This window comes from Grammomys surdaster, unplaced genomic scaffold, assembly GCF_004785775.1.
Source record: "Grammomys surdaster isolate TR1022 unplaced genomic scaffold, NIH_TR_1.0 543, whole genome shotgun sequence".
In the NCBI taxonomy this organism is placed as follows: Eukaryota; Metazoa; Chordata; class Mammalia; order Rodentia; family Muridae; genus Grammomys; species Grammomys surdaster.
In genome coordinates, this window is record NW_021604962.1 from 1,191,614 (window position 1) to 1,205,410 (window position 13,797).

At 42.5% G+C, this 13,797-nt stretch overlaps 1 pseudogene; it reads right to left on the bottom strand.

Moving 5' to 3' along the window:
* Positions 1 to 3,554: 3,554 nt before the first annotated feature.
* On the bottom strand, positions 3,555 to 3,676 carry LOC114633165 (annotated as a pseudogene).
* Positions 3,677 to 13,797: the final 10,121 nt, after the last annotated feature.

Sequence of the window (13,797 nt, forward strand, 5' to 3'; positions counted from 1 at the left end):
AGTCTGTTATTTGTATCTTGGGTATTTTGAGCTTTTGGGTTAATATCCACTTATCAGTGAGTGTGTTCTTTTGTAATTGTGTTACCTCACTCAGGATATTTTCTAATTCCATTCATTTGCCTAAGAATTTCATGAAGTCATTGTTTTTAATAGCTGGGTAGTACTCTGTTGTGTAAATGAACCACATTTTCTGTATCCATTCCTCTGCTGAAAGACATCTGGGTTCTTTCCAGCTTCCGGCTATTATAAATAAGGCTGCTATAAACATAGTGGAGCAAGAGTGAAGGTGTACATATTGTCTGCATTAGGCCTGTGCACAGCTTGTGTGCAGTAAGCATTGAGGCCAGAAGAGGGCAGCAGATGCCTGGAACCAGAGCTAGAAATGGTTGTGAGGTGCTGTGCAGATGCTGGGAGAGCCGCTATTGCTCAACTTACCCTCTGGACCACTTTTCAGCTCCACAGTAATAATAATTTTTTGTGTGTGTAACCTTGACTTGTCTGTGTGTGTGCCCCTCCAGAAATTGTCTGTGTCTTTGCAGGTACATAATTGTTCTGCATAAATGAACTTATATTGTTAATATTGCTCTCAAATGTACTGTCATCTTTTCATATCAGAACATATGGGTCCATACCACAATCTTTCTTCATAACTATATTTAGATTTGTCAATCATCTTTATATTGATAAGGAAAAATAGTGTTCTATCTCTGTATTTCTTATTGTTAAAATTTCAGGTGATGAAAGGTTTAAATGAAATAAATTTGTCTGAGTATACATAGCATGTAATCTATATAAACATATATGATATTTTACTCCTATCCTCTGAGAGAAGAGGCAGCCATATAGTGTATGAGTTGAAAGTACAATTATAAAGGAGAATGTTACTATACCTCATTACATGAGGAATTATAACTATGCTAAGCAAAATGTATGCACAAAGCTCCAGATTCAGCCTTCCATGTGGCATGAGGGAGGGATAATGTGTGCTTGTGGTTCTGGAGATCGGGTGAAGGGAGAAGGAATACAAGGCCAAAGTTATCTGAGATTGGCCTGGGCTAGAGGTCTTGTCTCAAACAAAAAACGCACTCCCAAAATAAAAATCAAAGCCCAATAAATGACAAACTGAGCTGTTTTAAATGCAAGTGATGACAAATGGCACATTTCATCAATATAAAAAACTTACAAGATGGGATATAGGTAGAAGTTAGTGCTTCATCGATGAATACAAACAGTCAAACAAAATTAAACACAAAGGAGAATATGAATGATGGTCCTCTTATTTAGAAATGAAAGATTAAGGGAACTGGAGAAATGGCCCAGCACAAAAGAATGCTGAGTGTCCTTACAGAGACTGGGTTCAGCAGATGCTTTCAACGCTCTGTAACTCCAGCTCCATGAGATCCTGCACCCCCTTTTGAACTCATGAGCACTGTATTTACCCATGCAAATTCCCACACAGCATACACATAATTATTATTAATTATTATTATTCTCCTCCTCCTCCTCCTTTTCCTCCTCCTCCTCCTCCTCCTCCTCTTCCTCTTCCTCCTTCTCTTCTTCTTCCTCGTCATCTATTGGTTTTTCGAGACAAAGTTTTCTTTGTGTAGCCCTGGCTGGCAGAGAACTTGCTTTGTAGACCAGGATGGACTTCAACACAGAGATCTACCTGCTCTGACTCGTGAATGCTGGGATTAAAGGCTAAATAAATCTTTTTAAGATACAAAATGAACCCATTAATATTAAGATGAACCTATTGTTGGGTAGATAGAGAACTATTAGAAGACTTTGGTGGAATAAACTGGTGTGCATTATAAGGTGAAATGGCAGGGTCAGTGTCCTAAGTTTAGTATGCTCTGATTTCCCTTCACGCTGTATAAATGACCCTTTAAAAGAATTTAAAGAAAAATCGCCTGTGAAACATCCATTGTAATTACTTGATCTCTCCACTAGATGTCAGGGTTGTTCCACATAAAGAAAGCCGCCGGCACATGGCTCCGTCTAAGTCACTCAGGGCAAGTGAAAATGGGTGCTTCACACACTACTTTGAAGAGCTACATTTCGTAAGCTGATCTTATAAGTGCCTTCATGTAAATAGAAGTATTAATTTGGTGTCTTTTTAAGATTCATTGGAGTATAAGCAAGAAAAGTCTGCAACCCTGTGAGTGAAGCGCAGGACAGCTGAGGTGAGGGCACAGGAGGAAGACACAGCTTTTAGAAGACATGGCCTTAGCCTGGGCTTCACATGCCTGTGCCATTGCCATCTAAGCTAAATGTTTTATACGTGCTCTCATCCACCGTGGTCTCACCGATGTCTTAGGAACCCCTGGCCCTGGGTGGTCCTGGCCTTATTAAGACCCACACTGGGGGGCTGGAGAGATGGCTCAGCGGTTAAGAGCACTGACTGCTCTTCCAGAGGTCCTGAGTTCAAATCCCAGCAACCACATGGTGGCTCACAACCATCCGTAATGAGATTGGATGCCCTATTCTGGTGTGTCCGAAGACAGTGACAGTGTACACTGTACTCATAAATAAAAAAAATAAAATAAAATAAAATAAAAAAATAAAAAAAAAGACCCACACTGTCAGGCATACCTAATGACCCCTTATGAGCAGAGATACACACATTATGCTGACCTAAAATGGATAAGCAAAAATTCGCTACTGACTAGATGACACTTGTTTCAGTGCTAATAAACTAATCACTAAAGCAAATGTTGAAACCAAACCCACATTTGGCTTCTAAGGAGTTCCAAATATAAGAGTTTCTTGTACACATGAGGCAAAGTAAGTATAAAATAAAACTTCTTTAAGGATAGAAACAGGAGGTTAAACAGGGTTAGGTAAGTGGTGCAGTGGTGCCTATCCAGTGCAACTCCAAAACACAGATACATGGTCATGGAATATGTTTGGCAAAAGGGAAGTGGCACTATTAGAAGGTGTGGCCTTAGTGACTAGTGATAAGAGATCCCTGTTGCTGCAGGGCCTCGGCCCCAGACACGGCCCCTGGTGGCAGCACAGGCCAGGATCCCACCACGGTCCCAGATGACAACACCAGGTACACACATCAGCTGTTCCTTATGACCGTGGAGTCTCCAGTTCTGCCTCTCTTCATTGTGCCCACATCCTTCTGTTTCTCTTTCTCTTCCATTTCTCCACCACATACTTGCTCCTCTTAGTAACACCCATCGTCTCTGAGTGTGTGGGGTCATCTCAGGAGGGCTATACCCTGCCCATGAATTACAACACCAGGCAGGGGTTATCTCAGGTATAGACTGCACCCTCCCAGGCTGCCTTGGTACAGGCTGGTTGCAGTCTCAGGCTAGCTCCCTGTCTGGGCCCCATGGCTCCAGTTTGGTGGTGGACTCGGGCTTGCTCCTCTCCTGGGCCTGCCCAAGTAGCCCCATGTGAGGGTTGTGTGTCTAGGGCTCATGCTCACCCGAAGTCCACAGTCCCAGGTGGTGGTGTTCTAGTCTCAGGCTTGTTCCCTGTCCTGGGAGACCATCCGGGCTTGCCTCGAACTGAACTGGTCATCTCAGGCTCACTTTTTTTCAGTGACTGGTGGCCACTAATCATTCAGCTGTTCATAGGTCGGAACACTGAGCGCAGACATAGCCTCCCTCCTCTCTGTCACCTACACGTGACACAGCATCATACCTGCAATGCCTCTAGGGCCAGGGCTTTTTTTTTTTTTTCAGAATTTTTTTTCTAGGTGTGTGATGTGTAGCGGTCAAAGGACACATCTTGGGGATCAGTTTTCTCTTTCCACAATAAATGCTGGGGATCAAGCTCATGTGGTCAGGCTTAGCAGCAAGCACCTTTACCACCGAACCATCTCATTGGTCCAATGCCTTCTCTCAATAGGCTGTCGTCATACAACCTTCAAATCAAGGTGTCATACATTATTTTACTTTATCCTGGCGAATTAGTTGTCTGTCTTGGTGCAAAACATAGTGACAGCTTGTTATCACATTTCTCTACGCATGGGTTCACTGAGTTAAATATTCTTTAAGGTAGAGACAGAGTGGAGACAACTGGAAAACATAATGACAAATGTCTATGTCTAAGGTTTTACTACTGTGAACAGACACCATGACTAAGGAAACTCTTATGAGGACAACATTTATTTGGGGCTGGCTTACAGGTTCAGAGGTTCAGTCCAGTATCATCAAGGCGGGAACGTGGCAGCATCCAGGCAGACATGGTACAGGCAGAGCTGAGAGTTCTGCATCTTCGTCTGAAGGCTGCTTGCTAGCAGAATATTCACTTCCAGGCAGCTAGGATGAAGGTGTTAAGTGACACACCTACTCCAACAAGGCCACACCTCCTAATAGTGCCACTCCGTGAGCCAAGCATATATAAACCATCACAGTCCACCTAGAGAGACAGCAACTGGGTCAGTACCCTGTCTTACCCCAACTCCTTCTGGCTCCAGAGCAGAACATTTTGTTCTGTGAATATATCCTTAGAGTGTGCGTGATCAGCAACGGATGGAATATGAATGCTTCCTCCAAGACCATGGCTAACGTGCACGCGGTGGATACATACTTCCTGCCTGAGAACTAGAAAGTCAGGGCTGCATCATGGGTGGAAGAACGCTGAAATGGCTGTGGCTGCCCCAGGGTCTTTCTAAGGAGTGTCTGCTACCTACCAGAACTCCTCCATTACAGCAGCTTACTCTTCACTGCCCCTCTCCCTAACCTGCGGCATCAGCATGCTAAGTGTTAGATCTCACTTCTTGTTTTCCCTTTTAAAATTCTAGCTGACAATGGGTGTGGTGACACATACCTGTAATCCCAGCGATAAAGTGGTCGAGGCAGGAGGATTGAAAGTCGAGTCTATCCTGGCCTATATAGCAAGACTCTGCCTCAGAAACATTATAAAAATCCTAGTATGAATAGAGTTAGACCCTAATACCCACTGACTGAATCACTTTACATTCTTTAGGATAGCAAGTCTGGCTAGAAAATTCTACAGTTTATTGTTCCATCAGATACATAATGCATTTTGAATAAATCATACTCATTTTCCAAATACATATATATTAGTATGGATTTGGTTTGCGCTCTCTCTCTGGGAGATGCAAACGAGGTACAAAGGGAAATTTTAATGCTTTTACCTTTTCAATCCCAACCCTAACATGAAAGAACAAAGAAAACTTCCAAATATCCACTGCCCCCTGGGCACTGCACTAGGAGAAGGAAGATGACCATTACTGGTTTCAACTTACAGAAGAGAAAACCAAGATACACCAACAGGGAGTTTCAGATGCCAACCCAAAGCCACCCTGCCCACAGGATGAAGGTTGGGACAAGAGGGTTCCCAATTGCTTCCCCTTCATATGCTCCCTGCTGTGTCCTCTTCAAAGTACAAGAGATATGGTCCCGTGCTGTGTAGACGTGCACTAATTTTTGAGATAGGACATTCCTATATATGCAAATTGTGCTCCAACTAGTAATCCTCCTGCCTCTGGCTCTCAAGTGTTAGGTTTACAGAAATGAGTTAATGTGTTATCACATCCAATTTGTGTGCATATAAGATGGCACTGGGTTCCTTTTCTGTTTGAGTCCACTGCAGGCCTAAAAATGGTTGCCTCTTTTAACTTCTGTTCACACTTGATCATGGATGTAATATTTATGAATTAGCCCTCTTAAAAAAGTCTGTTTGTGACCCAAATCAGCACTCACTTTGCTTTCATGGCCATGTTAAGACATCTGCAGAGCTGAGAAGCATTTCTGTGGGTGGAAACCCTTGTTCCTACTCAGGGGTAAGAAGGAAATTCTGCCTCTTTGCTTCAGATCTCATACTGAGAACAAGTATTCTTTCTGTTGCCAGCTTACTGCTCGATCTCTCTCTCTCTCTCTCTCTCTCTCTCTCTCTCTCTCTCTCTCTCTCTCTGTGTGTGTGTGTGTGTGTGTGTGTGTGTGTATGAGAGAGGGGCGGGGTGTTGATTTTGCTGAGTCCCCTGCTTCTGAGGATAATTTGGGATTGCTACGCAGTGTTCACAAGCAGAAGAGCATGACGTGTCTGCAGGAAGAATGAATGCATTAGGTAACATTTCTTTCCTATTGAATGATAATGCTACCAGGCATGAGTTGTTAGTAAGACAACATATCCTCATAAATAACATATCCTTGAACAGAGGCACACATGAAATAGTTATGAACTGACCAACTGATTAAAATGTAACCAGAGGTTCCCAGGCATCTCCTGGGTGCAATGGTTTAGGATTTTCTAATTCAGTATCTGTGGTGACCATATCAACTGCCACAAAATAATGAAAATGGGCTATCTAGGCACAGTTTCATATATTGGCTTGAGGTACATGATCTCAGTCCTATGGGATGTTAGGATCTGTACTAGTTCCCTGCTCTCTTCTCCTGTGGGAACTGCACAGCTGATCCCAGTACTACTCAAGATTTGGTTTCTGTACTGGCTAGTTTTATGTCAACTTTAACCTAGCTAAAGACAATAGAACAGAAGAAACCTCAATTAAGAGAATACCTCCGCTGGGCAGTGGTGGCGCACGCCTTTAATCCCAGCACTTGGGAGGCAGAGGCAGGCGGATTTCTGAGTTCGAGTCCAGCCTGGTCTACAGAGTGAGTTCCAGGACAGCCAGGACTATACAGAGAAACCCTGTCTCGGAAAAAACAAAAACAAAAACAAAAACAAAACAAAAAAAGAGAATACCTCTATGAGATACAGGCAGACCTATAGACATTTTCTTAATCAGTGACTGCTGGAGGAGTGCCCAGTCTATTGTGGGTGATGCCATCCCTGGGCCACTGTTCTATGAACTCTAACAAAGAGGCTGAGCGAGCCATGGGGAGCAAGCCAGAAAGCAGCACTCCTCCATGGTCTCTGCATCAGCTCCTGCCTCCAGGTTCCTGCCCTGCTTGAGGTCCTGTCCTGAATTCTTTAATGATGAACTGTGGTGAAGAAGCATAAGCCAAATGAACTTTTTCTTCCCAAACTTGCTTTTCAGCCATGACACTTCATTGCAGCAATAAAAACCCTAAGACAGTTTCTCGTTGGCAAGTTAATGCTGCAAGATCATTCTCTGAAAGTGACAGACAATAAGCTATATGTCTTTGGCTGCAAACATCTGGGGAACAGGTTTAAAATGAGAAGGGACCTCAGGAGAAGCTGCAGCTTTGCTAATAGGAACAGTGGGGAAATCCTCCACTGTGGACAACCAGAAAAGGGACAAACACACAAACATACACATCGGATCTCATAGTCTTTCTATTCGCTTTCTTTTTTGCACACTTATCTAAATGAATCATTAACAACAGTATGACTGCATTACAAGAACAGCTAACGTTAAAAGGACTTTCATCACTGCAGTCGATATCATGGTCATTAGACGCTATGGAGATTCTGGCGATAGTATGGACAATGTAAGTCCACAGCTCCCTGTAAAACGGAGATCTACTTTTCTAAAGGGATGCATGTTTGTGACCAGCACTAACTTTCTAAAGTTTTTGATAACTTCATACATGTGTACTGTATACACACTCCTAAAACCCCTCCCTCTCCTTCCCTGTTTGTTTCCACCACCACCACCACCACCTCTTCTTCTTTTTTATGGCATAATAATAAAATATAATGTAAGATAGAACAAAACCAATACATCAGAACTGGACAAGACAAATAACATTTTTAAAAAGAGCCCAGGAGAAGACACAAGAAAGAAGACCCTCTTATTCAAACACTCAAGAATCCCATAAAAACACTAAGCTGGAAGCCATAATATTCAAAGGACCTACAGGGTAAAAGAGAGAATATAAGTTTATATAAAATTATAGGATGAATAAAGGAAAGTTCTTCACATAACATTATGAGACAACGAACCTCCAAAGACGTGACTGAGTTCGTATTCTATTGGCCATCTATGGCAGGACATGCAGCCTTCCCTTAAGAGTAGTTTGTTTCCCTGGTGAGACTCCCTTGAAAAACACAAGTTTTCATTTGCAAGTTGTTATCAATTGAAGATTGTAGCATGTAGTTTTAAAAAACAATCCACATTAAATCTGGCTAGTCACCGACATCTTTGTCTATTCCTAGCCCAGAACATAGCTCAAGACCGAGACTGAGACCATGTGTTTTTCCTAGCAATGCCTCGCCAACAAACTCTGGGTCTGCCCCTCCAGAGCTCCGAAATCACTCTCTCAGTCCCCATGGCCGACTGTGGGCTCTTTCTCGCCAGCCCACACTTCACTATGGATATCTCTCCCCGGGACCTTGGTCCTTGCTCAATCTTCCCATTTCAAACAAAACCTGGCCAAATTCCTTCCCAGCTATGTTCTTTCCCTCCAGCCCACCTGAGTGACTGCAAATAGAAAATACCAGACAATCTTAGTTTAAAATCAACAGATGACACAACCACTGGGCACAAAATCTATCGTTCTAAACTCATCAACTATTTTATGTTAGAAATCTGGTAGCGTTCACCACCACCACCAAGTCTAACAATTCTCTACATCTTGTTTCCTTTCCTGCCTCACCATAAAAAGGACCATTCCTTCCTCCTCCGTCCCTTCTTCCCCTCTCAGACCCGGAAGGCTCGCCCCCTCTTTTCGCCCAGTGATTGGCTTGTCATCTTTATTAGCCAACCAATCAATTAGGAGAAAATTTCACTACAGAAGATAGCTTCTGGGTTAGGGATTTGGGGGCATGTGTCCACTTCTTTCCCCCCTAGGACCCCATCTGGTGCAAATCCATGCAAGCCACTGGCATACGGTCTCAGTCTCTGTTCAAACGTGCATTGATCCCGTTGATTTAGAGGGCCTCATTTCCCTGGTCTCCTCCATCCCTTTGGCTCTTACACTCTTTCTGCCTCCTCTTCCAGGAGGTTCCCTGATCCCTGAGAGGAGAGATTTGAAGAATCTTCTTTAATGATGGCTGAGAAAGGTAATAATTTACTAGGAGTCATTTAATTGCTATTTTTTAAAAAACAGTAGTATTTGGGTTTACCCTAGGTCCCTGGGCTATTTAATCTCAGGTTTTTAGTCACCCAAGCAATGCTGGGTTTGAGTTCCATCTCATGGAGTGGACCTTAATTCAAGTAAGATACTGGGTGATTACTCCCGAAACTTTATGCCATCATTATACTAGGATATCTTGCAGACAAGACAGCACGATAGATCAAAGTGTTTGTGGCTGGGTTGGTGTTTATGTTTATCCTTTGGTAGAGTGCAGAACCCCTTCTTCTATCAATGGTCCTTAGGAGTGAAGGCTCTATGTATACAAAAGGTTGACTTTCTCCATGATCAGTGAGTTGTGTTAAGTGTTGGCATCCGTAATGGGGCCTTGCTATCAGTTTGTGGAGAGCAACCCATAGACTTGGCAACAGCATCGGTTGTTTGGGGGTTTCCATCAGACCCCTTTGACCAGCAACTCAATTAGATGTAACCCAATTCCAGTACTGGAAACTTTACTTGGTGACAAGCTATACCAGTTGGGGCTCTGTCTCCCATTATTTGGTGATTTTGCTTAGATCACCTTCATATATAAGTATATATTTTAGGAAGCTTCTTCTACTCTATTAGGTTTCTATACTATCCCTCAAACGGCCCTTAATTTTAGCTGTCTCTCCTGTTATCCTTTCCCTCATTCTTCTCCTCCCTCCTACACTTCATTTGGTCCTCTTGTCCCAGCCCACCCACCTCCCATCCATCCATCCATCCATCCATCCATCACTTTCTATTCTTTACCTTTCCTAGGGAGATCCTCTCCCCTGCCCCTACCTCCAAGTCCCTTATTCTATACCTAATCACTGTGGTTCTACAGACTGTAGCTTGGTTACCATTGATTTAACAACTATATCCACATATAAACAAATGCCATATTTGTCTTTCTGGGCCTGGGTTACCTCCTCACTCAGGATGACTTTTTTTCTATTTCTAATTACTTGTGACTTTCATTGTTTCATTTTTTAAGCAGTTGAGTAAAACTCCATTGTGTAAATGTACATTTTCTTTATTCATTCATCTGTTGAGGTAAACCTAGGCTGTTTCCAGTTTCTGGCTATTATAAAAAAGAGCAGCAATGAACATCGTTGAGAAAGTGTCTCTGTGGTAGAACGAATCATTCTTTGGGAATATGTCTAAGAGTAGTATAGCTGGGTCTTGAGGTAGATCAATTCTCATCTTCCAGAGGAACTGCCACACTGATTTCCATAGTAGCTGTACAAATTTGCACTCCCACCAGCAAAGGAGGAGTGTTTCCCCTTATCCTTGACAATATGACTTATCCCTGATCCCAGCCATTCTGATGGGTATTAAGATAAAATCTCCAAGTAATTTTGATTTGTAGTCATGTTCTTGTGCACTATGTAAAGATTATACTTGTGTTATTCAAATGTTGATTTCTCTGCCCTCTTGTTTCAATAGGACACGGCATTGTAATGTCAAGAATCTCCTGTCTCAAGTTTGTGTAAACAATGCTTACCATTTATTCTCTGCCTTGTCAAAAATGGTGATCACTTAGTGGCTGGGCAGAAGAGAGAACAAGGCAGGACTTCCACCAGCCAGGGGAGGGAAAGAGAGAGAATTGTAAAACAGATTGAGCCACAAGGAGGGAGGAGAAGACAGGAGACATCATGAGAGTTCAGCTGAGAGTTCAGCTGGAGCATGGAAGGCCTTAAATGCAAGTGTTATGGGGATTTTGACTGGAAGGTAGCCAGATCAGTGTAGAGTTCTGAGGTGGATCAATGACTGCCCCGGTATTGAAGTAAAGATTGACTAAATCTTGGTATCTCTTTGTTGTTAATTTGGGGAATTAGCTAGAAAAAGTATAAATAGTCATTGTATTAATTTACTGAATATATTTATATTAAAAACTGGTGTTCCAATGATTTGCATTTCTCTGATGGCTAAGGATGTTGAACATTTAAGTCTTTCTCAGAGATATTTGCTTGGCCATGCTCATTGCTGCTCTACTCACAATAGCTAGGAAATATAGATAACCTTCAACTTAAACTGATCACACAATGCTCAGGAAGCTGGTCCTGTCTGGTGTCAGAAAGCCCCCAAAGACTGTTCCAGCAGAGTTAGGAAAGTGTGTAGTAAGTAGTTCTTGTATTTGGCAATGGCATTATTCATGCTGTGTCATTCATTGCTAATTTCTTTGGCAGCATGAGTGCCTTGCTTCTAAAATAGATTTCAGAGGCATCTGTCAAAACCAAAACAAATATTTCAATGTAGAAGCACAGGCTGCCAGACTCTAGACATATAACCGATGACAGTGGAGCTTTACAAAAACAAACAACAACCAAAAAAACAAACAAACAAAAAACAAACAAGGGCAGGACTTTGTTCCTCGTCATTTAAATTTGAAATAACATTAAATTTTGATTCCTTTATTCCTTAACACTTGCTTTTTGTTCTCGAAAAATGGATTTTGCATCCGTCATTCTTTTTTGGATACAGATTTCCTTTGAGCTGAGCTACAGATAATCTCCCTTCCCACAGAGTGTTAGGAATTCCTTGGTTTCTGTTTTGTTCTTTGTCAGAGCCAGCTTAATACCATGGGCACTGTGGTTCTTCCGCTGTCTTACTCTCCCATCAAGGGGCTCTGTGTCCTCTCTGGACATGGGAAACCATTTGATTTAGTGTTAGGGAAACAATCAGATTAAATGTTTCATACTAAATCACAATGTCTCAACTTCCTCCTCTAAATTCTTTTTTTTCAAAACTGGCACAAGCTTTGATCATATTTGTCTTACCAGAGGAAAGCTTGTCACCTCAACTGCTAATGAGTTTTAGATTAAGCTATTTCCCTTCTCCGAATGAGAAAATAGCCATGGTACTTTCTTAAATGAGAGACTCTAGAGACAGGTAGGTGTATTAGAAATATGTGTTTTAAAGATAGGAATTGCTTCCTGCTACCAGAAGTGAAAAGCATAATTGACCGCAAACATGGTTGAGTAGCAGCGGCTGGCTACATTTTCTTAGATCTTTCTGTTGCTTGTATACAGGAAGGGTCTGTCCCTGGCGGAGCTAGAACAGTCGTGGAGATAGGAACACCTGTTTAGAGGCTTTTCAGGCAGTCCCTTCATCAGTTAACAATGCTTGGCAACTACCAACTTTGGCTATATTTCCTAATTTCCTTACCAACTAATCTGAAACTCAGCAATTTAATCTCTTCTGGGCAACAGTATGGTGGCAAATGTGCAGTAACCAGCTGTCCCCAGAAAGAAGAACATGGACTTGCAGCATTTGGCAAATTTGGAGGCACAAATGCTCCTACCACAGCCAACCTGAAACTACCAATATGTCACACTGCTCAGTGTGTTGGGAAGCAATGTGTAAGTTGGTCCTCAGGGACCACCCCCTGGCCACTGCTACCTTTGTGCTCTTAAAGCAGCAACCAGAAGTTTAGTGTCCTGAGACTCCTTAATCACACCTGGGAGGACAGGTCTCTGTGAGCTTGGGATCAGCCTGGTTTGCATAGTCAAGGTCAACAAAGGACAAGGTGAGCCTTCCAGACAGCTGCTTACCAGAAAGGAGGGCTGCCAGGTCTGTGGCAGGCTGCTGGTCTTTCCACTTCACAAGATTTATTTACTATAAATACAGACAAGAGAAAAGAGTAGGGTGGGAAGTGGACTAGTGGTTCAGCAGTTAAGAACACTGATTGTTTTTCCAGAGGATCCTAGCTAAATTCCCAACACCCATGTCTCAGCTCATAACCATCTGTAGCTCCAGTTTCAGAGGATCTCATGCCTTCTTCAGGCTTCTGAAGGCTCCAGGCACACGAGTGGTAACAGGGAAGACACATACATAAAAATAAAAATAAAAATATAGCAGGATATGGAAAGAGAGAACCCCATTTAAAGATGTTAGAGGCCTATGTTGATTTACCAGGGGTTTTTTTCTGTATATTTTTAGGTGTGACTTGCTGCACTTCTATCAGTATGGTCACATAGCCTACTTGACTCAAGAAAGCCCATTACTGTTATTTATTGTGATGCTCAGCCCATTCCAGTTTGGCCAGCAGGGGTTCCTAAGTTTGCAGCTGTGTAATCCACCTCCATGGCTCTCAGAGCATTTCCTTTCGTACGGCAAGTGTGCTGTCTTGCCCCAAACCCTGAAACAGCCTTATGCACACTTTAGATAATGAATGCAAGTGATGTGTATTTTCATTTCTGGCCAAAGCCCAGACTTTTGAGATTTGGGTAGCATAAAATGTCTCTCTAGCATTTGATCACCTTCCGCAAAGCTGCAGAGCTGAATACAGACTCTGGATTCGTACACTTTAGTGTCACTAGCTGAGATGCTCAATTTGAAGCTGTTTCTGATTTTTGGTGCATCATATGGTTCTGCCACCTAATAGTGCCTAATAAACCCATGAGTTTTCAGTGCTTGGAAACCCATGAGTTTCAGGGAGTTCGTGTCTGGAAGGATTGTAGATGGCTATAATTCCAAAATAAAGGTTCATCACAGGCTTTAAAAAGTGTTGACAGCACTTTCCTGCAAACCTAAGCTTTGAGTAAGGAAAGTTGCCGATACCTACATGTTTTGAATTCCCAATTACTAGCCTACCCACAAAAGTTCACAGATGAAGAAAATCTGGACAACGACTTTACTGAGTGCTCTTTTGTGGACTGGCAAAAAGCTCACTGAACAAAAGCCCACTGAACCGAGGGTGTGACCCTTCTAGAGGAACGGTGTCTTGCTCTGCAGTGGCCCTAATTCCCCATCCATGGTCTTTAGGAGTGCCTTACTTTCACTGACATACACATGACAAACAATTTCCAAAATATTCAACCTTAAAGCTGAGAAAAGAACAGAGACAAAC